This window comes from Lacerta agilis, chromosome 1 (genome assembly GCF_009819535.1).
Source record: "Lacerta agilis isolate rLacAgi1 chromosome 1, rLacAgi1.pri, whole genome shotgun sequence".
NCBI lineage: Eukaryota > Metazoa > Chordata > Lepidosauria > Squamata > Lacertidae > Lacerta > Lacerta agilis.
This window is the reverse complement of record NC_046312.1, coordinates 96,672,866-96,695,647: the sequence shown is the minus strand read 5'-3', so window position 1 is coordinate 96,695,647 and position 22,782 is coordinate 96,672,866. Positions and strand designations below refer to the sequence as shown.

Below are 22,782 nucleotides of genomic sequence, written 5' to 3'. Positions count from 1 at the left end.
CTGAGACTTGGGACAAGGCAAAGCAAACCTGACCTGAAGCCCCACTGTATTGGTTTGAGCAGGGTACAGTTAAAAAGCTTCCTAGAATCACACAATCATTGTAGAGTTGGAAGGGACCCTGAGGATCATCTAGTTCAACTCCCTGCAATGCAGGAATATGCATCTGGCTTCTCTGCATGGAAGAAGTGTAAGGGAAGAGAGATTTTAAGGATTGTTTTTCAAAAAAAAAGTTTGTAGTTGTAGCTGGGCATCTGAAAAGTCCCATAATAGCTCTTAAGGACATTATATATTTGACATTTTAATTAATGACCGCAAATCCTTTAACAGCCTCTCTTACTCTTTGGGATGGTAATAACTTGCATTTTCTCTATATTGTCCAACTTTGCCCAGGATGGTACTTTGAATCAATGGCAAAAATATCACTAGCTAACAAACTGCAGCTCAGCTAAAATAGGCTGCTGCAGGTGGAAATAGGTCAGGTGGGAGTGAAACAAAATGTTGAATAAAAGAAGAAAGCATTCCTGCAATGATTGGCTTGTTAGTGGGCCCTTAAATTACCTGGCACCACATAGGCAAACTTTAGGGTTTGGAAAACCTATTACAGAGAAATTGTTCGCTGTGCAGAGGCTGGAAAATATTGAGTCCCAAAGCAGCTGTTACACCGCTTGAAAAAATATTCTGAATTAGGTGGAGTAAAAGGCCTTTAGCATTTCCATCACAGAACAGCATGTGTAACCCATAAGGGAAGATGGACATTGAAGGCCATACTGCAGCCCTGAAGGTTGGAAGAGCCAAGTATGCATCAAGCTCAGACCTTCAAGGTCACATCAGAACTCAGAAGGCATTTTCAGTTGTAGCCTCTATATTACACAACTTCTTTTAATTGGGAGCCTGTTTGAACCTGAGCCTGGCTTTATTGCAGAAGCAGTTGTAGTCTTTGGCCACGATCCATCTGTTCACTGGCCTAGCCACACCTGACTAACAGATCTGCATTGTTACCATGGGCACTATATCTCCTATAGGATTTTGCTTTCTGATCACCCAGATACACATTTTGGATCACCCAGATGCATCTGAGTAGTCACTATCATTAAGAGAATACTAACTTAGATGGATTTTAAAGGACTGCCTACTAGGTAGGGGAGTGCCAATGCGGATGGTGCCAGCATTCATGGATCAATGTACAGGAAGAGTCTGCTGAAAGTGTTGTTTCTGTTTCTGTGAGGTTGTAGGTTGAGGAGGGTATTGGAGCACGTGAACTAGGGCTTACAGGGATGTGTTGATGTGTGTAGAGCTGCAGAGGGAGCACTCAGGATTGTGGAGTATGGTTCTCCATGATAGTTTCTCAGCTTTTCAGGTATATCTGTGGCCCCCCAAAAGGTTGGTAACATCCCCATAGCTAATCACTCCATCACACAGTCATATTCAATAACGAAGAACTGGCATTGCACATAGCATCCCTCTGTAAATATTGAAGTCCTGGCAAATTTTTGCTTCAAATTTTTGCTTCAAATAATGCATGTGCCATGTATTATTTTGCCAGTAGTTTCTGCCACAGGCTTTAACGGGGCACAAACACGTTGGAACGCTCAGACCTTTGTCAAACCAATGAAATCATGGGTGGTGTTCAATTGAGATTTACTCAGTGTAGACCCATTAAAATGCATGTGCCTAATTTAGTCATGTTCATTAATTTCAATGGTCCTACTCTGAGTAAAACGTACTTGAATGCCACCCCATGTCTATGTCAACAAGACTGAATAAAGCACAGTAGTTTTCATGAGAAAGTAGTATATGGGGTACCTGTATAAACATTGCAATAAAAGGGGTCAACGTGTCAGTTGTGAGCATTTAAAAGCCTCTTATGCCTGTGGCAATTTGTACCAGATCTGTTTGGAATTTGGCACATTCATAGGCCTTATATCAGGTAGATCATAAACACAAAGTCTCAAGCACAACAAGTCCCTTTTTAGTAAGCCATAGAATCTTGAGGTTTATTATGGTAGAAGCATTTATTTGCTAAAAGGGGCACTCCTACGCCCTTTTAATTTTTAAATATTGTATGACCACTTCACATTATACTTTGATCCAAAAAGTGGATGCATCAGCTGAAGTAGGCTTATTCTCAGCAGGCCTCTTATATTTGTCTGTTGTGTTTGAAACAAAAAGAATTGCCACCAGCAGTTTTATGTCAGTTTGTTTCTGATTCACCTTCTGATAATTAGTAATCATGGAGCTGCCATCACAGAATGATTGGCCTCTTTGGCACTGTTGCAGTGTTGGCATTCATTCTCCAGTTCTGTAGCAGCTACAGTATCACCTTTCTCTCTCTCTTTTGTTTTTCTCTCTTTCAACTTAATTGTAGCTTGTTTATATAAAACACTTCTCATTTAATAAAATTCTGGAGAGCTGCTAGGTTTTGTAATGTTTTCATGGGTGCTAGCAAGCTTAGCCTTTATTAGCCCATGTTAGCAAAAGTATTGGAGATTAATGGGGAAATTACAGTTTAGCTCCATAAGCTTGGTGACATTCACAGAAGTGTCACCTTCCAGAGGCTGTTTATAGCACTGATGTTTCAGCATGGTATTTTAAGGGGACTAGCAGGTCTTGGAGGTATTCTGTGCAGATCACCTTCATATTCCTTCAGATAGCTTGAAAGGTGAAAAATAAATCCCCCACATGTCAGAGTAACTTCAAATAATTTGCTGCAGCCACATTTGAAAAGTAATATGCAGCAAGGTCATAGGATTGTACAGTATCCCAATATTTTTTCCCTTAACTTATATTTTAAGTCAATTATGTTTTCCCTAATCCAGTATAGAAAGGTGATAAACCAAAGCCCAAAGAACACAAACATATCAAACATACATTTGCAAACAAGAACAATAAATTATGTAGCCTTGTTTGGATAATTCATCCGGAAAGAATGTATTGCATTGCTTTCGAAAAGTGGAAACTATGTGAAATAAACATTTTCCAGTTAAGCTGGAAAAAATGTTTTCTGTGAAGAATATACATGGTTTTTCAATGCTCTGTGACGGTTGTTACTGTTAAGAGCAAAACTGTTGTTCCTTTGCACCCTCCAAAGAATCACGAACAGATTCCACAGCTAGTCTTGTGCATTGCTTTTCTCAAACTTTACAATGCATGATAAATATTTCCTCTTTCAGTAGTATAGGTCAGAAAAGTTTTTTTTTTTCCAAATGCTGAGTTCATTTTAAGATGTTATGTTGCCATTTTCTTAACTGTCAGTCTGAGAAGGATAAACCTATAAACAAAATGGAGAGGCTATGGGTCATACTGTACTTCCATCTTTTTAGCTGTCAAAATGCTTAAAGAATAAATTGGTTTTAAAAAATGGAGTAAACACTGGATGGAAGGTGGTCAAACACAAATAAGCAAGAAAGGAAACATATATTGTTACTTGAGTCATTAACATCGTCATAGTTTTGAAAGTAATTTGAATTTATTACATCTGCATTTGGAATACAGAGAATTGTGTTGTCTAATTAGGAGTTCTATTTATACTATAGTTTATCCATTAATAGTTAATATTACAAACTTTTCAAATGCAGTTTTCTAGCACTGCTGCCTGGTGATATTACTGCTATATTCACAAATAATGAGTTCTTATACCCACCCCAGATTTATGAACATTGAAAAGTTCCAGGAGTGTAGCATTTACCTGGGTTTGGTTTCCTTTTGAAGAAATTCAGTGTAATAATTACTTTTATTGTGAATTGGGCACCTTTACCCCAAGGCTCTTATCCTATTTGCAGTCAATCACAACACCACTAGGTTGGGTGGATAGCTCAGCAATAGAGATAGTGCTGTGCATGTGAGAGATCCCAGGTTCAGTCTCCAAAGTCTCCAGCTAGGGCTGGGAATGACTGCTGCCAGTCAGTGCAGACAATATTAATTCAGTGTTAGCTTGCTTCCTTTGTTCCTAACATGTATTTCAAGCTGATATCTCATTTGCATATATTTTGCATATATACACAGCATTCATGAGACCAGGCAGGCTGCTGAATTCACATAACTTTTGATGAGAAGCTTCCTCAGAAATGAAATTTAGTCTAGTTGGGTAGATGGTGACTTCCTGATCCTGGCGTTTGAATCACCAAGTCCAGTTGTTCACCCTCACAATTTCCATTTATATCAGTAACTCGCATATTTATATCAGTCTGCACTTCATCTTAGGGAGGACTAGTGAGATGTGTGGGAATGGAAGATGCATGCAACTAGAACTGGTGCTGTCATGAACTGGCAGGCTACTGGGGAGGAAGAAGAGGATCCCGGCATGGAGTGCAGCCCGGACTGGGACCCACAGGGGCAAGCTGGGGATGGGGAAGGAAAGGTTGGTGTAGGAAATACTCACAGAGTCACAGGGGATAGCGGTCAGTGTGCAGGAACCAGAACAGCAGCACCCATCACCAGAGGGACCCCTGTCTCCATGAACACAGAGGGCTCTGAGGCATACGGAGCAGTGGGAAGGAAGCTTTAGGAGGCTGAGGCAGGCAAGGGTCCACAGCTGGCCGGATGGGGCTCGCTAGCTCTGGGATGCCTCAGCTGGAGTAGGCTCAGAACAGGTGTGGGTCACATGCCTCGTCAAGCCCAGATGCTGCAATCAGCAGGCAAGGTAGAAAAGGGAAGCAAGTAGGGCTTGGGGAAACTGCTACTTGAAATTGTGCAGAGGTGCTGCTTGTCCATACTGGTCCAATAGGCTGTGTTCTCTGCTATCATGAAAAAGGTGAATAGGAGAGTCATCTTTAAATTGGGTTGGTGGAACTGCCAGTTATTTAATTCCCTCAACTCACACCTCACTTAAGGTGTTGTCCAGGGATATCATTTCAGTTTTGTGTAGGGGTGTGTGTATGTATCCTGTTGAAAAAAAAAAGGGAAGAAGAAGAAGAAGAAAGCTGTCTGTGCTTCTTACCATCACAGGTAAGAAATCAACCTATTTAAAGCAAAGGATTTTGACTGTTAGGCATTGATATTTAGTACTTAGTCTGTTTACAAATGGAGTGAGGTTTTTTGCTATAGAAATAGTGAACTAATCTGAATAACAACACACAGGCTGAAATAGAAGTAGACAGGAGGCAGCCCACCTCATACTTTCTGAATAGTGGCTTTGTTTTCCCCTCAGTAAACATTGTTTATTATCTGTTGTCCTGAAGTTTGGAGCCTAGGAATTTCTGTTGTGGGTCTGAGAGTGCCATGCAGTCATAGGTCCAATTAGCACAGGGATTTCCAAAGTCCGTTTTGGGGGCCTAATCAATTTAATCTGTCCCCATGGCAGTATTTGTCCTGGGGTAAAATTGTAAAAAAAGCTCAACAACTTCAATCCTAAAAAAACAACTTTGGTCGGCCCTCACACATGTTCACTTCATCTAATCCGGCCCTCTTTGAAGAAAGTTTGGGCACCCCTGAATTAGCATAAAGAAAGGCTGCAGAAAACATGAAATACGTCATTGTTACTCAGACATTCCCTCTCTAATTTTTGTTCCACCTTGCAGTTCATATTTTTGCAGTTCATTACAAGCTGTGGAGAGAAAAGTTCTGCACGAAACAGCACACTGTGTGCAAATGTGTATGTTCCAGGTTATTTCCCCCAAATAATATAATAAGTCAGATTCTATTTCTGAAATATGAAAAATAAGATACATATTTGTCACAATCTATTTTTTATGATCCTTTGGGCAAACCCACAGCACTCCCTCTGAAAGAAACCAAATAAGTAGTTTTATTTATATTTAGAAGACCAATTTCAATTTCAGTTCCCTTTTTCCCCCATTGAGAGCTTTCATTGCTTTTGATATATTTTAAGTCCCTGTTCAACTGTCTTTTTATTTACAATGTGGTTATGAATTCTAAGAGAATATGCCTGGGGGGGAATCATATATTTAATAGTTCATATTGAAAAGCATGTGTGTTCAATATATAGGCAGGAGAGTAGTTGAGAGAATCTTCCCTCTCTCTCTTGGTTCAGATAGAGAATCGTCTCCTGTATTTGTAACTATCATGCATTTGTAAATCATGTGGACAGTTACTCTTCTAAGCATCACAAGCAGTTGTGACTAGGCAGATGTTATGTGGTGAATACCTTACAAATGATGTAACTCTGTAGTCTCCATTGTGGCATCGCAAGATGCAATTGTGTCATTTTGAATGTTTTCTGGTGCCTGTGAAGACTCTGCGCCCTGTCGCTAGTACCAGTGCCTCCTTTGTCATGAGGTAGAATGTGCGGTTACTTTCCCACCCTGCTGAAAAAGGACCCAGGAAGGTAGGAGGGAAAGGAAAATGATCTGGGGAAGGCAGCAGAGGGAGGAGGAGAAAGTAGGGTGCCAGAGGAATGGAGCAGGGGGGTGGAGTATCTGAGACAGAGGGAAGTCACACACCTGTCAGATCCAGTGGAACAGAGTCCCTCGAAAAGGCGGAATAATAATAATAATAATTTTTATTTATACCCCACCTATCTGGCTGTGTTTCCCCAGCCACTCTGGGTGGCTTGCAGCACATTAAAAATTATAAAACATTACAAAATTTCCCGATACAGGGTTGGCTTCAGATGTCTTATAAAAGTCAGGTAGTTGTTTTTTATTTCCTTGACATCTGGTGGGAGGGCGTTCCACAGGGCAGGCGCCACTACTGGGAAGGCCCTCTGCCTGGTTCCCTGTAACCTCACTTCTCACAGTGAGGGACCCGCCAGAAGGCCCTCGGAGCTTGACCTTGTGTCCATGCTGAACGATAGGGTCGCTCCAGCCACCAGCAGTCGCCATTGACTGTAAGAATCACAGATCCAGTGCTCGTAAGTTCTGCCATGGTGCAAAAACACAATCAGATTCACAGAACCATATAGATTCTCATAATGTTTGCTATTTCCCTCAGAACCACCATCAACTCATAGCCTCCTATATGTGGACATTTTGTTCTGTTATTTGTTGCTGGTTTTGTCATACCATGGAAAAATCATGAAGCTCTGTTAGGATCTATGCCTTGGAGCAATGTTTTTTTTTGTAGTGCTGGCAATTACTGGATCTCTGGTTTTTATTGTGTGTACTAATGTAAGCTTTAATCTGTTACACTTGGGGGGGCATAAAAACATGCAAATTTAAAAGGGATCCATTTTAATTATACTGGATATGACTTCTAGCTAGAACCTTGGAAATGCAAAGAGAGTGTGTGTGCGTTTGCATCTGCACATTCAGGCACATGTGTGCATTCCCTCTTTCTAGGGAGGAAGAGTGACATTGAGGAGGGGGAAGAGATGGAAGCTGAAAGGAGTGGTGCTTGTGACACTTTCACACAATTTCAAATGTGCCCACAGCCCCTAAGTTTGTTGACCCCTCCTATAATTGCTGTCACATCTGTATAACAAAAAAATGCTGTCATGTGAAATAAGTTTTTAGCAGCTTGCCCATAGCTCCAATGTTTCCAACTTCATATAATCAACACTTTTATTTTTATCTGAGCATTTCCTGTGGCAAAACATTTTTATTTTCCAAGCATAAGATTAGAAGTATAGCCTTCATTATTACTATTTATGTGGAGGATGGAAAGGTAAAACACTGTATGTTCTGATCTAGCATTAGACAGAGTTCCATTTTTGGTCTTTATACTGAAGCTTACTGCCACATTTTCTTTTCCTTATTTAATGCAAATGATATTTGTTAGCTATGCGGAAGAGAGAATTGCAATAGCTCTCCCCACCAGTGTGCAACACACAGCAGCTGCCATAGTTCCCCCCACCCTGCCCTGAATAACTGGTAGAGGAAAAGAAGCTCCTTATTCCTTTGTGTCTGCTGTCTTCTTTTTGGAAGAGTTAAATAAAAATGGTTTTCAATGCAGCAGTTGAAGAACAACGGTTAAAATAGCAAGACCCTTACCTACTTGTAGAATTGAAGAGTTGAAGGATGCTTTTCTGACAAAAGTCAGGGTCTGAGGCATGGTGTTATGGTCTACAATGCCAGTTGAAGAGGATTAGTAGTTATCAGAATACTGGGAAGACAGGGTATGGTAGGGTAGGGTTTAGTTTTGGACTAGGTCATGAGAGAATGGGATTCAAATTTAGCTTACTGAGTGACCTTGGACTAGTCACTGCCTCTCAGCTTAACATACCACACAGGGTTGTGTTGTGGCACTAAATGTGGAGGAGAAGAATCATTAAGGCCACCTTGAGATCATTGGAGGGAAAAGGTGGGATATACTGTAAACACAATAAATAGGTAAGAAAGATTCTTACACATTTCCCCTTGATTATTAGGAACCAAAGTGGGAAATGAATATCCCAAAGAACGATTACATTAGAGGACAATGAGAATGATGCATCTCTTCATTGTAGTGTAGTCTGGGAATGGGTTGACTTCATTCAGCTCGCCTGTGTATCTGACCCTCATTGCTGCCTCCTTTGAGACTTCTTTGACAAATGCATGTCTCCTAATCTGTAAAAAGCCATGACACTCTGTAGTTAATGTTAAGAACTTTTGCTCCATTGTAGGTTTGGCCATATATCAACCTTTCTAGCGTATATCTCTGAAGCTGAGCAGGGATACGGTGAAGACCATAGCATTTATTAACATGGTGCCCACTATTAATAAGCCTCAATGCCTTTCTCAATGAAAAACTGTTAGCAATTTCCCCTTCATATATTTTTTAAAAATATGACTGCTGCCTCACTCTAAAAAATACAAGTGGCACAAATGGATTCATCTGAAGGATATGCCACATGCTTGCTTGATTTATGACCAGTGTTCTTGTTCCTTTCTTTCCCCTTTCTTTTCTCTCTCTCTCTTCATGGCAAGTGCCTGGAAAAGTCAGGGACTCTGCAGGGAGAACAACAGAAATGGTGAATAGATTTAGTAGAATATTTGGAAGTAAAAAGGCATTACACAAAATACCTTTCTTGGCTTTTCAACTTCACACAGTGAAGTTTGATAGGATAAAATATAGTTATTAATCGAGGTTATAGCACTTTTACAGCCCAATCCAATGCTTGTTTTCTTGGTAGCCTCACTCAGTTCAATGGGACGTTCACCCTGCAAAATATGCAGCGTTAGGCTGAAATCCTATACCCAGTTACCTGGAGTAAACCCTATTGAAGATAATGGAATTAACTTCTGAGAAGACAAGTGTGCTGTTAGTGTACAAAGTGTATCAGTCTTTTTTTTAAAAAAAAATCATTATAACTGAAGCCAAACAATGGGAATTTGCCTCAAGGCAAGTCTCTGGCTTAAGAAGGCTTTGATTTTCCAAATCCAAGTTCAACAATTCTGTTGACTTGATGAGACCTCAGTGGTCTCCATCTCCTGGTATAATTTGGTAGACCGACAAGCTCCTCGGTTGATATAAAACTCTGCTGGATTAGTTCTCCACCCAAGGAAGAGCTAGAAGAGTCAAGTGGTGTGTTCAATTCAGTGCAATTACGGCCCAAATAAAAGCCTCAGAAAGCTCTTAATAACAGGCAAGCACCCTTGCCCTTTCCCAGATGAGTGTTGCGTGGTAGATGGCACAAGGACTTCTTTCTGATTCTGTAAATTGCATGCCACAAAGACAAGATGTAAACTAATTTATCACTGTCCCACTGAATTGCAGGCTTCAGCTGATCAAGGAGGATTTTGTGATCAATGGTGTCAAATGCTAAAGAGATGCCAAGGAGCAGCAGCCAATTAACCTTACCTGATTTAGTGGCAATCAATAGGGCACTTGTGACCATTAATGATGGCATTTTCTATAGAATGGGCTCCAATGGAGATGAACCTAATACTAAAAAGATCAGCTGGACTTTGAAAGTAGCCTGAATGTAGTGTGTGAGGAAAACTATCAAAAAGAACAAAGTCTTCCAAGGCAATACAAATATTGCTGCTATTTTCTTCTTCTCAACAGTAATAACGCTCTCAGGGTTGTGATATCCCGACTTTCTGTTAGGTCTATCAGTTATTACTTAGGAATTTCTAGGTTCCTTTGCCACTCTGAAAATGACAACCTTTTCATTTTCTTTACCAGAAATGATGGCACGTATTTTCAGAGTTTTGCTCCAAGAAAATATTATTAGATTGTATCACATAAGGAATTATTTTACAGTAATGTAATCTCTCTCAAATGGGAATTGATGTGTGTTTTATTTCTGTTTCTGTGGGCAATGGAATAGAAAAGAGAGAGAAGCTGTTTTCTGATTTTGTTGTTGGAAATATGGGGGCGAGCTGGTTAACAATTACACAAAATATAAAATTGGGTAAAAATAGAAGAAAAAAAAGATTCCATTCAGAGAATCATTTAAGTACTTTGGAAAATGCATTATCTGACCAATGGGGATATGAAAGCATCATAGTGGCATAGTCATTTAGGAAAGTTTTCTGAAATTTCTGTCTTTCCTGAAGTGTAGCTACAAGTGTGTTGGACCAGCACAAGTAATTCAGAAGGGGGGGGGGGAGAGAGAAGATCCAAATTATCTCTGTAGATCTTGACAACATAAACTGTGAAGAAACTATCTTTATGAGGAGACGCCTATGTTTCTCGTGCTTTCCCAGGACTCAGAGGAAAGGAGGAGAGGGGAGACTAGGGAGTGGAGCAGCTCACAGTAATTAGAGTAGATTGCATTCATTCTGTAATTCCCCTCCGACAGTGCCAGGCTCTGAAGTTGGTGGTATTCCTTCTCTGTGAAGCGGTAACTCGTCCTAAACTCTCTCTGCTTTTGGATTACAGCTGGTGAGATGTCTTCGGTAATAGCAGGCCAGCAAGGCGACCGGCAATAAAACAATAAAACAGGCCAGTAAAATAAAACAACAGGAGGCTACAATTAAAACTAATAGACTATGATAAAAGCATTTAAAATATTTAAAGCTGAGCTATAGGGTCAGAGATCTGCCAGAAGCTGCTGCCTCGGACGCCATCTTAACCGGAAGTCGCTATATGTAAGAACAAGTAATGGCTAGTATGGGGGGACGGTGCCACTGAGCCGTCTACCCAAAACCACATGGCTGCCACTTACCTGAAGAGAGTGGGGAGATAGGTTGGCAATGAGGATGGGGCTGCAAAGGAACCAATCTGGTGCTAACTCTGGTGTTCCCACTCAGCCCCAACTTTACTTTGCCCCACCCCACCCCATCTAGGTAAGCAGCAGCAACATCAGTGTTGGGAATGCTGAGAAAGGGCTGCTTATCGGCAGCTTGGGGGGGGGAAGCAAAGGTTGTGGTCTGGTGCGGCTGCAGCAAGTTGGAATGTCCTTCTAGTTCTGGTGTGATGGGAAGGTGCAATTTCCTCCTCTGCTGGACACACTGGCTTCTGGGGCTCGCCAGCCATTGTAGCCAATTGTGGGTGAGTTGGGGGGCATGGTTTAGGGAGAAGACAAGAGGAGAGATTTCCCCCCCCCCTCTGGTCCGCTCTCTGACTCTAAAAGCCAGCTGCATCCAGGCCCTGGCTTACCCTCCCTGCTCTTTATGTTGTAGGGCTGCTCAAGGGTAAGCAGACTAGCCCCTGCAGCAGGCCTAGCTATAGAAGTATTTGGGGCCAGGAAGTAATTTGCCATCAGACAAATTGGACCTGTCTGGGATTTTTGCCTACCTCATAGCAATTGTCACAACCAGATGGCAGATAAGGCACTGGGCTGAATCCTTAGCCAAAGTGAAGTGGGGTGTAGCCCCTCAAATTCAGGGTATCCCCTTAAGGGATCCAGGGGGGAGGTGCTATTGTCCAGACATCCAAGATGGGGGGGGGGGCCTGATGAGCCATAGCATCCTCGCAAATGGTGATCTTGAAGAGGTCGCCCTGATTTGATGTATACAGTATAGGGCAATCATAAACCGTGGTTAACCTTGCAAAAAATAACCAACCAGCAGACAGGTTGGTTGATCCAGGGTAGACATCACATCTGTGAACTGCCCTGAGATCTTATGATGAAGGGTGGCATATAAATCTAATCAATCAATCAAGCCCAAACCTGCTGACATCAATCAAGTTGTAGCTTGTTTAAATCCCATTTGGCTATCCCAGGCATAGGCAACCTTCGGCTCTCCAGATGTTTCGGACTACAATTCCCATCATCCCTGACCACTGGTCCTGTTAGCTAGGGATCATGGGAGTTGTAGGCCAAAACATCTGGAGAGCCGAAGGTTGCCTATGCCTGGGCTATCCTGTTGTTATCTAAACCTTATAATGCCTTGGCCCTGCCTCCTGCAACTTTATTGCACCAGTAGAGCAAAGCAGAGACCTCCACAGTTTGATGACTGTGTTGAGATTGTACATTAATTTACACAATTTGAAGGTAGCTGGTAGGACTGTGAAATCCCAGCCACATAAGCTTGCAGAATGTGAACTTGCAGAACATATAGAAAATAAAGCAACAGAGGATATGGGTGCTTGGTATAGTTGCAAGTTGGCATCTAACTAGGGTTATTCAGTGCTCAGAGGAGTGTATTCTGATGCAATCAGTGGCACTGTCCTTTAGCTGTTTTGTGCATACAGAAAAAGTCCTATCTAGTATGTAACAAATATCTTACTAGAATGCAGATATTTATCAATAAAAGCTGTAGATGCTAAACTTGTGCAATGGAGAAAGTTCATTGCAACTGTGTTTTCTTGGTTGGCAGTGGGAAACATTTTAGCCAAATCATTTTTTTCTGGTTTCATGTGTATTCCATAAAGTTCCTTTACTGTATTTTTATTTTTTAAAGCAATGATTTTTGTGAGTTGTTATGCTGTACCATGAATTGCAAAGTTACAGTTGTCCCCATTCATGCATATTTTACCTGATACTGCACTGCACCGTCAAACTGGAAGCCCTAATACCCCTAATACTGCTTAGCCAAGTCAGAAAGAATTGGTTTCAAACATAATTTTTTATGTCGGTGGCAAAGCAGTAGGATTTAATGTGGGGTATTTCAATATATTTGGACCAGAAGGGACTGAAATGTTTCGAGGTGCTGTGAACAGGGGCAAAAGTGTTGCTCTTACTTTGAATTGGTGCAATAATATCATTCCAGCTACCACAAAGTGGTGTTCTTTAGAGGGGCAGTGACAAAGCAAAAAGCCATGAAAAACTTATTCAAGGAATACCGTAACTTGTGCTCCTTTTCATGCCGAAAGCATTCAATGGTGAACATCAGCACAGCTGCAGTTTAAACACTGCGAAAATATTCATGTCATCTTTGTAATAATCTGATGGAGCATTTAAGCTGTCCAGTTGTGAAGGTCCTTGACACTGAATAAAGATAAAGACATAAAAAGCACAGTGATAAAGAGCAAGCTATACAATGATGACATCCAGTGCCTTGGGATATCATATTAGCCTCAAAAACCTGGAGCACATGCTCCCAACTAGAGGGAAATGGTAAGAAAAAATACTCCTTAGAGATCCCAGACCTCCTGCCAATACTGATGCTTAGAATTAAAGCCATTTGCTGTTATGCTTCATTTAACCTTCCGGATTGAAGATCAAAACTTTATAAAACTGTTAAGTGCTTGAAAAAATAACTCCAAAGCAATGTTGAATCCTGTGCACTTAAAATGCAAAGCACTCAGTCTCCTCCTGTGAGACAGAAACAGGATCAGCACTGGCTTCATAAAACTGATTTTCAATGTGATCTGAGAGTTGTACAGGATAATCCTCCTGTTTGTCCCTCTGTCTCGTCTCTTCTCTTCTCTTCTCTTCTCTTCTCTTCTCTTCTCTTCTCTTCTCTTCTCTCTCTCTCTCTCTCTCTCTCTCTCTTGCTGCTGTTTGCCATCTATGCAGATACCCAGGTGAGTTCTCTTATACTGGGTGGTTTAGAAGACTGATTGCAGGAATCCCAATTTTACTCAGATTTTTAGAATAATAATAATAATATCTATACCCCGCCCATCTGGCTGCGTTTCCCCAGCCACTCTGGGCGGTTTCCAACAGAGGACTAAAAACAGAATAAAACATCAAACATTAAAAACTTCCCTAAAGTTCCCCACAGGGCGGTCACCGCTACCAAGAAGGCCCTCTGCCTGGTTCCCTGTAATCTCACTTCTCACAGCGAGGGAACCGCCAGAAGGCCCTTGGCACTGCACCTCAGTGTCCGGGCAAAATGATGGGGGTGGAGATGCTCCTTCAGGTATACTGGGCCAAGGCTGTTTAGGGCTTTAAAAGTCAGTACCAACACTTTGAAGGTCAGAAAGTTCTTGTGTGGGGAAACTCCATCTGCAATGCAAAACTGTTTTGCAGCACACACTGTTATGAGCTTAAAAGCAGTTTCACATAATAGATTTGACATTTCAATTGACAGTGCTATTTTGCTCTCCCCAATATAAACTTATTCAATCTATCTAAGATCTAGAAATCATTCTGTGATGTTCTCTGACTGGATGAGGTGCTGAGCCTTTAGGCCAGGCTTCCTCAGCCTCGGCCCTCCAGATGTTTTTGGCCTACAACTCCCATGATCCCTAGCTAGCAGAACCAGTGATCAGGGATGCTGGAAATTGTCATCTCAAAACATTTGGAGGGCCAAAGTTGAGGAAGCCTGCTTTAGGCTCTCTGTCTATATAAGTTATAAGATACTCTTCATCCATGTTTGATTCTATGTTTTCAGGAACAATTATTCAGCAATATTTTTAAAGTGCTGGTTTCTGCCTGTGTGCAGATCGTCCAGTTTTTAAATCTTAGGTTTTGTTGCATGTCTAAAAGTGCAGTGATTTCAACGAAAATGTATGTTGCCGATTCAAATGTTTAGCTGTGTTCAGGTAGATTTTTTTATTAATTTAAGGTGTGGGGTGCAAATAATAGAATTATTCCTACTAATACACATATCAATGAGTGGCCATCACCCTGGAGGTCTAAATTCATGGCCTGACATCACAGGGGGGAAGTGTGTTGCTGCTTTCTTCCCATTTTGAGAGAGAACACTGATAATTTCTTTGCTTTTCTACAGCACAGCCATCTAAGGGCAGTTTATGTCCAGTTGGGAGTATGCGATTTAATCTGACTCTTCACTCTCAGGTGGTTCAGAACCTGTCTTTGAAGTAATTTCATACAAATTACTTTCCACTGTGCTGTATAATGAAGGGAAGCCTTTGTGGGTATTTCTGACTTTTTACAAAAGAGGGTCTCCTGAAACAAAACTCCAAAGGCATCAAAATTCTGTATAATGGGATCTATAGAAACTTTTTTTTTTAAGAAATTGCCATTTATATACTAATTGTTTATGGCTCCTTGTCTTTAGAATATCCTCATCAAAGAAGTTTATTTGGCTTTATCCTTCCCCCCCACCGCTAGTGAACATTTTTTTTTAGTTTTCTTTCACATTTTTATATAGTATTTTTGCTGTCCTATATGATCTGTTCGTTTGGTTTTTATAATTATTTGTTTTGTCTTCAAACCAGAAGATATGGCAATAGAGGGTCCAGCAATGTTTTAAATTTAATAAGTATTGCACACAGAATTAACTATGTGGAAGAACGTCATCCATGTGAACCTTGACCACAGAACTACAGTAACACAGTGCCCTCAACCCCCATAGACACTATAGGATGATATTTTGGTCTACAATAATCAAAGCCAACAAGAGGTTAAGGAAAATTAAGAATAGTATTTTCCCATCCCCCTCCAGGTAAAGGTCATCAGTCGGATGGCCAAGACAGTTTTGGTGCTGAAACTGAGCCAGAAACTGCTTCATCCTGGGGTGCCTACAGTTGCCCAGCCCACCATCCTCTCAAGCATCTTACTCATAAAGGGAATGCTAGTAATTGGCTGCGGCTGATGGGAGCCGTAGTCCAAAACTTCAGGAGGGCATCATGTTGGTGAAGGCTCTCATAGTATTATAGTGTTCTGTATTTCACTTATATGCAAGGAAACAGTGATGCGCACCTGGAGACATGGAGTAGAATCTGCAACTGAGCAACATAATTACCCTGCTTGCCTAAGTTTCTAACTTATTCATGCAATAACTAATAGAGCACATCTGTCTTCTTCATGTATTTCACATTATCTTAAGTGTGAATCATTTTGCTACTATGTTGGCCTTTGACTCCGCACAGCTATGACTGGTAAGCAAGCTTATGAATCTCAATTCATATCTCCATATCTATTCTCCATGGTATATTTACCATGGCAGAGTTATGGGACCAGGTGTGTGACCAAAGATCATTATATTTTTGTCGCATTTTTCATGGTACAATAGGTAAATCTCATAAAAAGGCCGACAACTGTACAATAAGAACCGCCTGCATTATTTCAAACCAGCAATTGAATTCTATCAATCATAGTATCCTTTGCTGTCAAGAAAGAAAACAAAAGAGTTATGCTGCAGAAACGACAAAAAGCTTAGGGCAAATTAAATTAGATCATACCGCCTAATCTGCAAAAGAAATGTACCTGAAAAATGGGTAATATAAAATGGTGGGGGTAAGGGAGAAACAACACGGAGCTTACAGCATATAATTGATACAGGTCTAGACATCAGAGTATCAAATAATAAAAAGAACATGAATAGATACAATCACATCCATGGAAACACAGGCCAGGCAAAGAAAATCTGAATATGCAAATGATATTAGAATATGTATAGTATACAATTAGAATGTGATTTTTGAGAAGAGCTGTGTTAGTAATCTGTCCTAAAGTTCTTTATACCCTTCAAGGGCAGCATGGTACTGAACAATTCTTGCTTGTAAAGAAGAAGATGATGTCTCAGCATAATGTAGTAGGTCATTTTAAATGAAAAAAAAAGATACTGCAATATAATTCTATCATATGCAACATGTTCCATTAAAAATAACTAGAGCAGCAGCACTATAGTTCAAAAAAAGCATCTTAAAAATAAACAAAATAATGAATGCAGATGTTCCTTAATACTGGCAGGAATGCAGTATAGCAGCCTTTTTTTGTCCTCATTTGTATGGTTTGCTGGGTGAAGCTTAGAGGCTAATAGAACTCCTCATGTGCTTTGCTGGCATAAATGACTTTATGTGTGTGATTTAAGACTAGCCTTTTGGATAGACATTTAATTCTGTGTTACAAAAGGGATAAATAACATATTAAGTGTAAGTAACTATGGCTGCTGCATGTGCCTTTGGGAACTGAATATACCTAAAGTTTGAGGCACCCATGATAAGAACAAATAAGACATGCTTTAAATGTGCATTTTTTTGCCATTGTCCACAACCGCGTTTAGGAAGGACTCCAAGGGCTACCCATTGCTCCAGAACTACAAGATGACAGTGTTTTATCATTTCACGGTGTACTTGGCCCCAGGGGCGAATGAAGGCATTGTGACACCCGGGACGGGATCTGAAAGAAACCCTCTCCCCTCCCCATATAGCAGACGGTAGTGAACCTTTTTGTCCTAGCAGACCAAATCATTACTTGTCTCCACATCCAGAAGCCTACTTTGACAGGTGGGTGGGATTATCTGCCTCTTGGTCACCTGACATCATAATGATTTAAGACTGAATTAAGATTTAATGTCTCTGTCATCAACTTCTGTTAACATTTTTTAGGAACAGAACAGCAATCTTACCTGCCCCTAAGTCCTACTGAATTCAATGGGACATAAATGGCAATGTGAAGGAATTTGATATGCATTTTAAAAAACAACACCTCACTGAGCAATTAGAAGAGAGAAAGGGGGAAGTGAATGGTTATCCACTTTTTAAATATTTTGAAATGCTTTTCATCAGTCGAAAGATAAAATAGAGATGAATAAATCAGGTTACATTTTAGGAGAGCCCCCCCCCCCACTTCACAACAAGAATTCAGCAGACCCCTCCTTCATGCTTTCTTGAGGAAGAAATACAACCTGTCTAGGGTATAAGAATTACAAAAGGACACATGCAGGCTAACAATTTTCAATGAACTGTGTAATTATATACTATGTTTAAATTATATCAATAAAGTTTATTGTTATTGTCACTAGTAAAAGATGACAAGCTATATATTTCTACTGTTTATTCTTTTACAACGTCCTAAATCAAGCTACCTTTATAGTAAAATGTTATATGCCTTTGAAGGCATGAAGTGGCATCAGCAAAGAGCTGCCTGGATGTTGATTTTGTAAGAACTGAAGAGCTATGAGAGAGTGACAGGTGAAAGTTGTGTTCTTAGTCACAGCACGTGCCCCCCCCCCCTTGTGCAGTGGCTATAGCTAAGGTGTAATGAACAACCTCTAGCAGAGAATGATTTGGGTTAGAAAGGGCCACAACTTTATTGATTCCAGATGTAGGTGGATATTGGCTAGGCATTGGGTGTATATCCATTCCATCTTCCAGCCAGAGGGCGGAAACTTTTGACAGGGTCGTGCCAAGGATTATGGCCTCCCCAAGACTCCAAACTACCGAGGTGGCTTTTATGTATCACTGTTGGACTAGAGTGGAAGCATCCGAATCACGGTCCATTATGGCCCCTGATTGGCTTGTTCAAATTAGAGATTTTAGTGGGCAATCCGACCCTGCAATGGCGCCAGCCAGAAAGATTTACAAGGCCAGCCAAGCCCATGCATCCTGGCTACTGGAGATGACGGATGATCTGTGAGGGGACACAGCCGCCACCCACCCAGAAAAGGGGTAACTATCATGGTAAACCCTGTGGTATCTATGTGCAACTGGAATTCTCAAGGTTTGGAATTGGATGTAATACTAAACTGCAGTTCATGAAAAATGGAAGTGAATGCTTCCATTCTTCTCAGGGTTGTGCTGGTGGAGAAGATGGAATGGGAGAAACAAGTGAACAAAAGACTTGTTCATGCTATTCTGTCTGAACAAATCATTTGATCTATCCATTATAAGATTTGTCACCCAACCACCTTCTCACTGTAGTAGCTGACACCAGCTTTGCAAAACAGTTGGATGATATTCCAATATAGTATTGAAATCTGTTAACGTACCTCAGATAAGCATACTATTTGGAGACGGACCATATACAAAGCCAAGCCCTTGCTTCACACTCACTCTGTTATTGGAGGGCTAATAAGGGATAGTAATTAGCCAGAATTACTGTATTATGACTGGATTTCTTTCTCTGAAAATTCATTATGTGTAGGAGGTGGGTAGGAGGGCAATAAGTTGATTACTCATTGCTAAAGAGATGAATGAACAGCAAACTGCCGATTGGCAAGGTAACTCACTTGTTTTCATTTTAAAAAAAAATCAAAAACCAAGAGAGAGGTTGCCTTAAATCAATAAAGACTTTGTTATGTGAGAGGTGGTTCGTTGAGTTGAGGATAAGACAGCGAGAACTTGACTGACAAATGAAATTGCAAGATCTTTTAATTAGGAACACAGCTGAGCGAAAGTCAGATTCCTGATGGGTTTTAACTGAGGAACTGTGCCAAGCATACAAAACAGTTACTGGAATAATACAAAAGCTTCTGCAACCTCACGCCTCAGGCAATTGTAGCCGTAAGACTAAATGAATGGCCATTAGCTTGGAAACATGAGAGCTCTTCTGGATCAGACCAGGGGTCCATTTATTTCATTATCCTGATTTCTGTCACTGACTAGCCAGATTGTTCCAGGCAGTCAACAAGTACGGTATGAAGGCAAACAACCTTTCCTGTTGTTCATCTCCCCGCTGCCCATACTTCCCCATTGACTACTTTTGATCCTAGATGTTTCATATAGCTATCATTGTATGTACTAACAGTAATGCTAGTGCTCTGGGTTCTTCTGTATGCACAAGAGTGAGGCATTAGCAGGCACACCAAATTGGGTCCCACATATTTTGGGGGAGGCAGCTGTTGCGTGTGCATGGTGTCACACGTGCGACGCCCCGCCCCGCCCCTTCAGGCCATGCTTGCCAGGATGCTCTGGCAGGTCCCACTTGTCAGGGCCAACTGCTGTTTATTTGGGACACATACACTCCACATTTCTGCCAATCGTTTCTCAAAGCCATTTAAGTCACTTGCCATCAGCACATCCCATAGTAGCATATTCCACAAATGAACTAAGCATTGTGTGAAGACACTTTTTGGGGGCTGTCCTAAAGCTACCGGCAATCTATTTCACTGAACAATGCTTAATTCTAACGTTGAAAAAAACAAAGTCACTGGCTCTTCACCTAACCTACATCATGGAGTTCTTTAACTTTTTGTGAATATAAAGTAAGGATGGAGGGAAGCATGATTTCACATGGAGTTCAGTTTTATCCTACTACTTCTTTTGCTGAAACTGTAGATAAACTTTGGCCACTCCTCTAGCAGCATTCCAAGGCAGGCATAAGCAAACTCTGCCCTCCAGATGTTTTGGGACTACAACCCCCATCATCCCTAGCTAACAGGACCAGCGGTCAGGGATGATGAGGGTTGTAGTTCCAAAACATCTGGAGGACTGAGTTTGCCTACGCCTTTTCCAAGGGATAGAAACATGCTTTAACTTTCAGCCAGAACCAGTATGCAGTAAAGGGGGAAGTTCTGCAGGCCTAAGACTTTCCTTAGAAAGGTGAAAGGCCTTGTCACAGGTGATACCTTTATTCAAGTAGCCAGCTAGAAAGAGCTGGATATAACTATGTTGCATATTTCTTACTTGATGCAAAGTAGGCCTGGAGCTGTGATGAAAGATAAAAGTGCAATAGAAAAGGCAGACAGGTCTACGTGATTTCCACTTACTTCTTTAAACTGATACGGAAATTATGGGGGGGGGGTAACCTAAGCAAAGTCTCCTCCTGAGTAAACTCATTTGGGGTATGGAGTGATGCCCTTAAGGGGACCCATCTCTCTGCCATGATCCAGTAGGCGAGAGACCACGTACACAGGGAAATGCCTCAGCAGGTAATCTCTGGGTGTTTCAGGCTAATATCCCTCAACCAGAATCCCATTGTTCTCTCCCAGATAAGTGCTCAAGGTATCCTTGCCAATACTTAACACCCATTCACACTTCTCAGGGCTATCTCCCTGATATTGCTCTGTTTCCCCCATATGCTAATCTTGTCTTTCCTGTTTTCCTATATGTCAATCATGTATAACCCTTCCCTTTTGTGAGGTAGTGATGATGTAGTGATGATGTTTCCAAACTGTATTCTGGGATATGATAGGAGTTTTAAAAGTTCTTGTAACACTGTTCTGGGTGTGCAGTTTGACTGTAACCTATTGCGCAATAAACCCTGTCTTGTCCTTGCTCCAGTGGCTGGACTTCTTTTATTTAACTCCGCAGAAACCAGTGGGCCTATCCCTAAGGGCCAGGTGGCTGGGCAGTTCCACACCTGGGATTTTTTTCCATAACAGTTGGTGCCGAAAGCCGGGAGTTGCGGTTCTCCCATGTTGCTGACTGGGGGCCCTGAAATCTTCAGCCGGCACCAGGCCATTTGCCTGGGAAGATCTTTTGGACCCCCGGCCATCTTCAGGGGCGGTAATTTGCAAGTCTCTAAGGAGCCAGCCGGGGAGCAAAGACAAGATTCAGCCGGCTTCGTCTTCAACGATCCAGCGGATCGCAGTGGAAGACGCGTGAGTATAAATCCAGTGCACTGGTGATTTGGGGGTAGGGGGGTGGTTAACCTGGCAACCGTATTCTCTACTTTCTTGCCTATCGTTCTTCTTGCCTTTCTCTCGGTCTGTCCCATAGACCGCTGCTCAACTCGGAAGGGGAGTCCTGAGCTCTATCTCTTTTTTTCTCCAATACCCGGTCAGCCGCCCCGTTAGCTGGCCTAACGAACGCAAGGGACTGGGCTCTTTTTCTACTTTGCCAGCCGCCCCGAGTAGGTGAAAGATCCTAACGAACGCAAGGGGCAAAGGACTTTCTGCACTATCCCCAACCTCAGCTGCCCCGTTAGCAGGTCTAACGAACGCAAGGGAGGTTTTTCCGGACTGTTTCACTCTATCGAATAAAGGGCTGCCTGATCTGGCACTGCAGTGGCAGGCGTCCAGTAGGGCTCCCTTCCTTTAGCTGTTAAACGATAGGTAGGAGGTTGCCAGGTGGGGAAATTCTGTAATGGGTGGAAATGGTTTGGGAAAATAGGAATAGTTGAGAAGAAATGGAAGAGAAAGGAAGAGGAAAAGGAGCTCCAGAAAAAGGAAAGGAAGAGGTAGTTTTAGTGTAGATCCCCCTGGTCAGCCGCCCCTCTAGCCGATCTAGAGAACGCAAGGGACCAGGACTAGTTGAATCGGAACGTCGCGTGTTTGCTCTGTGTTAAGACCCCATTTTCTTACCCCTGTCTGCATTAAGATCTTTCCCGTCCTCTCTTTAAACCCCAGGTTCCTCCTAAACTCCCAAAGGAACGATGGGTGCCAAAGCTTCGAAGCTTGGTCAGGCTCCTACTGGGAAGAAGGCTTCTCGGAAGCCTTCTGTCACCCAGCCGGAACCAGACTCTCCCCTAGAGTTTGTTTTGGATCACTGGAAGGAAATTCCAGACCATGAGCTATTATCCAGGCAGAAGTTGCAAAACTTCTGTAGGAACTCCTGGCCATCATTTACTGCAAATGTACCATCAGAACTCCGCTGGCCACCGGAGGGATCCTTTAACATGGATCGCCTAAATTCCATGAGAAAGCACTTGATGGAAGGAAGACCCCCACCAATTAGAAATTTGGGACCTTCCTACTAACTTCGCTTAATGAAACAAAAGGGAAGTGAGCCAACTCCTTACAATAACCAACTAAAGGATGGAAATCTATGTTTACATGTTACATGTTGTCTGTTGTGTGTATGTGAGTCTGTTGTGTCTCTGTCATTTTGTTTTCCTTATGTAATTCAGTGATTTAAAAGGGCCTGAGAAAACTAGAAACAATTACAAAAATCCAGTCTGAGAGCATGTATGTTAGAGATCTTAAGAGAGTTGTGTTTTAAAACTGGCCATCAGACTGCCCTTTCTAAAGTGCGCATTGTTTAAAACTGCAAGCTTGC

At 41.7% G+C, this 22,782-nt stretch overlaps 1 protein-coding gene and 1 long non-coding RNA gene across 2 annotated transcripts in view; one reads left to right on the top strand and one right to left on the bottom strand.

Annotated features, from left to right (window-relative positions):
• The window catches only part of LRP1B (LDL receptor related protein 1B), a 754,577-nt gene that overhangs the window by 413,104 nt on the left and 318,691 nt on the right, over nt 1–22,782 (top strand).
• Nucleotides 8,244–9,157, bottom strand: LOC117054946. Its single transcript, XR_004427556.1, has 2 exons — nt 8,677–9,157; nt 8,244–8,441 (listed from the first exon to the last, which is right to left on the bottom strand). It is a non-coding gene; the product is annotated as an uncharacterized LOC117054946 (long non-coding RNA).